Source organism: Rhea americana, unplaced genomic scaffold (genome assembly GCF_003343005.1).
Source record: "Rhea americana isolate MKP2758 unplaced genomic scaffold, rheAme1 scaffold_48, whole genome shotgun sequence".
NCBI classification, from domain to species: domain Eukaryota; kingdom Metazoa; phylum Chordata; class Aves; order Rheiformes; family Rheidae; genus Rhea; species Rhea americana.
Genome location: NW_028186623.1, coordinates 3,355,338 through 3,359,450, shown reverse-complemented (window position 1 = coordinate 3,359,450; position 4,113 = coordinate 3,355,338). Strand labels below are relative to the sequence as shown.

General features: G+C 47.5%; 1 protein-coding gene across 20 annotated transcripts in view; it reads right to left on the bottom strand.

The window, feature by feature from the left end:
• LOC146589120 (uncharacterized) overlaps positions 1-4,113 on the bottom strand; it is a 77,127-nt gene that overhangs the window by 5,329 nt on the left and 67,685 nt on the right. For 2 of the 20 annotated variants that reach the window (XR_014897268.1, XR_014897269.1), the window contains exon 1: positions 2,297-3,161. The exons of 17 other annotated variants lie outside the window; for them this stretch is intronic. The gene's annotated coding sequence lies outside the window, so the exon portion shown is untranslated. Of the gene's footprint in view, positions 1-2,296; positions 3,162-3,459; positions 4,014-4,113 lie in introns of those variants that run through there. One more of the 20 variants, XR_014897267.1, reaches the window with a different exon arrangement.

The window sequence follows — 4,113 nt, the reverse complement described above, 5'->3', positions numbered from 1 at the left end:
GGGCGCGAGGGGGGTGCGCGCAGCGCGGGCCTGCGGAGCCCGGGTTTCAGGCCGCTCGCACAAAAGCGCGCCTTCCTGCCCTTCCTGCCTTCAGAAACCGTGATCAGAAACAGCTTGAGGAGGAGAAGCTGCAATACATACATATATACATATATATGTATATTTAAGTGCATCCCTTACGTGAGGATAATAGCTAGACTAGACAGCACAAAGGTGGTTTGTTTTCAGCACGCTATATTTTGATTTAGAATGCCAGACAAGTAATGGTAAAATAAATTTAACACAGAATATATATATATATATATAGTCTTTGAAAATAGAAGACGTGCAGGATAATTTACAAATGCAGAAATAGAATGCTTTGTTGGCCGTTTTTTTTTTCTTCATGGAGGTAAAATAGTCAGTGAAATTACAGTGTCAGTAGGAAGGAATAAAGAAAGCCTTTTCCAATTCAATGACTATTAAACAACAAGAACCATGAAACATAGCCTACGCTATTAAATACCAAAATGTTACACCGTCAATTAATTTTTGGTGCATTCTATCTTAAGTTAAAGCATTTGCATTCAAATATCAAACAGTAATTCGGTGCCATAACAAGGTACAGTAATTTCAATATAAATTTCCTTGCACAACAGAGATAAAAAATACAGTCGCAACCACAATTAATTTTACAGCAGTATAAAAAAAAAAACTAATAAAGAAAAACAGCAGTGGGAAACACTTTCAACATTTCTGATTTGTCATTTACATAAAGTTTTGTTTCAAAAAAATAGGCAAGTTTTAAGCTCCAAAAAAAGGACTAAAACAGAACTTCAGCATTTGCTCATTATTTCTTTTTAGCAATTTTGAACCACTGGTACGTGCAACCGTTTTAATCTTCAGTTTATTTTTGATCTAACAATCATTAAGATCCAACCCATCTCCTAGCTTTTTCAGTCTTTTTTTTTCCTTTTTTTCCCCTTTTTTTGTCCATAGACCACATTTCTAAGATTAATCGTTCAGTTTTAAACTTGGAAGCATGAGGCATGCTGGGATTTCAGCTGAGGTCAAGCACCAATGTACCGAGCTGTTACTGTTACGCTCTCAGGGTACTCTGTGCTGCTCTCAAGAAAAAGGGGAAAAAGAGAGAGGGAGATGCTATAAGCACTGGCCTGCCGCAAGGCAAACCTCTCTCTCAGTATGGAAACACAAGCATGTATATTGTTATACCTACTTATGTAAATATATATACATATCTAGGGTTTTATTTACCTATATACATATTCATACATACGTATCATCCATATGTGTATCTATACACACACCTCAATAGCTATATTTACATGCATCCATATCGTGTATATCTTATCTACACGCGCATATATAATAATCACTATATGTGTACACACATACACCCCCATATCTGTATCAGCTGTAAAATTAACTCTCTTGAATATACACACATACACACAAAAAAATCTGTCATAGAAATGCTAGTTTTAATTTGAGATCAGATTTTTAAGGTAAATGGCTACAACCACCGCCCTAAATTAGCTGATCAATCCTAAGGAGGACGGACACTTTTTTTTTCCCCCCTTAAAAGGTCTACTGAACACTATTGTATGAGTGTGTATATGCCTATATATATACACACATGCACACACACACGCACATACACACACATATACATATATAGGATATATTTATAAAATAAAATAAAGATGTCAAAGCACAACTCACAGCTCCCAAGAGCCTAACCCGTGGATTTAAAAGCTAAACATCACAAGTTAGGGTCTCAGGGATTGAGAGGGGCGCAACAAACTATTTCTTGCAAAAACAGGGATCAAAAAAAAGATAAAAAGGAGAAAGAGGAAAAGAATAGCAGGCAAGTTCAATTCATGGCTCAAGATTATAAAACAGGACACACAGGTGGAAGGAAAGAGCTTCTCTAAGGACCCTCTGTTGAGAGAATACATTCCATTTTTAATCGTTTACACAAAAATGACAAGGCGCGGCAGGTTCCTTACAGCTTCCAACCAGGTCGCTTGCGACAAATACATGGAAAGTCTCCGCATTTAAATAACGAAGAGGAAGAAAGAAAGGGAAGTTTGGGGCAGTGACGGAATTATTTTCATTGTTTCAACGAAAAGGAATGCAGAAATAAGAGCAGGAATATGCGGGCTCTCCCTCCAGCCGCCTGGCACAAAGCATGCAGCAGCATAAAGGCGCTGCCTCCCCGCCCCCTCCGCCAGCCCCGCGGCCGGCGGGGATGCAGAAAAACCCCGAGTTGCAAGAAAATCAGGTAGAAACTCACCATTTGGAAGCGGGGGAGGCTCCAGTCTTCAGCGCCAAGAGCAGGGGGGGAAAGCCCGGCGGCGGGGAGGCGGTGGCGGGCCGGGGCCGGGGCCGGGGCAGGGCAGGGGCAGTGCCCGGACCAGGCTGGGCGCCCGGCGGGTTTTGACACCCGAGCGAGCGCGGCCGAGCGAGCGAGTGCGAGCGCGCGGAGTGCGCAAGCCGGGGGAGGGAGGCGAGGGTGGGTGTGTGCAGCTGGGCAAGCCGCTTGCATTTTTAAAACATCTTTTTTTTTTTTTTTTTTTTTTTTTTTTTTTAAGGGAATATATCAAGGAAAAGAAAAGGGGGAAAAGGAAAAGGAACCGAATTCCTCCGCAGCTCCTCGCCTGCCGCCCTCCTCCCGCCGCGCTCCGACCAATGCTGCTATTATTATTATTGTTATGATTATCAAGAGACGGGGCTGGGGGTTTCGCGAGCTGCGGCCCGCTCCCAGCTCCCGCATCAGCTGGAGCCCGGGCCGGCCCGATGCCCGAGCAAGCCCCGGACTGTCAGCGGGGAGGCAGGGCGCGGGCAGCGCCGCCGCAGCCGCCGCCACCCTCCCCTGCCCGCCGCAGGCCGCCGTTGCAAAGGAAAACCTGGAGGAAAAACCCGCTTCCCCGCGAGAGGAGGGTCCCCGAGCACCGTGCACACACACACACCGTGCACACACACACACACACACACACAAAAGGGACTCCATCCTGCACCGGCTCCTCTCCAAGCACCTTGTGCAACCCCAGCCAATGGAAATTTACGCCGGCCATAACCGAGAGCAGGATTTCGTCCCCTGCTTGCCACCTCCTCCGCTCTTCTCTCCTTCCTTCCCTCCCTCCCTTTCCTCCCTTGTCCTCCCTCTTCCCCCCCCCCAAATAAATAATATGGATCTGTACCCTCCACCTATCTCTGGAACCGCTTTAGGCCCGCAGTGGCGCAAGCGGGGAGAAGCCGAAACGTACCGGAGGGCCCGAGTTTAAAAATGCAAAATATCCGCCGCTCATGGCCCGGCGCTGCCGAAGGCAGGTCCCCCCCCGGCCCCGGCCCCGCGCTCCCGGCCCCGGCCCCGCGCTCCCCGCCACCGCACGGCTGGGGGCAGCCGTAACAGGCACCATTACCAAATCATCACCGTTCACTCCGTCCTTTTCTCACCTCAGGAGTCTGAGCCCATTCACCAAAGTCCTTCCTCGTCCGGGATCTCAAATCTTTTTTTTTTTTTTTTCTTTTTTTTTCCTCCTGCTGGATCAGCCAGTCCCGACATCATTAAACTATAGTCCTCCTCTTCCTCCTCCTTCCTTCTCCCCCCTCTCTCTCTCTCTTTTTTTTTTTATTTCAAAAAGGGGGAGTGGGGGGTGGGGGGAGTAGACATAGCTACATGAAGTGGCTGCCTTTTAGAAAGCACATTTAATCTTTACTGGCTCCCCTAGGCTTCGATGAAGTAGAAGGGAAAGGAGAGGAGAGGGGGAAAGAAAAAATACAGGCAAGGGAGGCTGTTGAGGGACAGCAAGCATCAGGCTCAAATCAACGACCAGATGAAAATGTACTAGACCACACTGCCCCCTCTCTTCCTCTCGCTCTGTCTCCGTCTCTCTCACACACTCTCACTCCTGGAAAGCTTCAGTGTCTGGTTACAGACTCTTTTGGATCCTTCCCCCCCTCCCCACCCTCGCCCTTTGCCAACTATCCTAGAGATTCCTTGCATGCCTACTTAAATCTTTAACAGAATAAGGACCCGGCTCCCCCCGCCGCCGCCGCCAGCCTCGCGCGCACACACCAGCCCCCAGCCACCCCTCCCCAATAATCTTT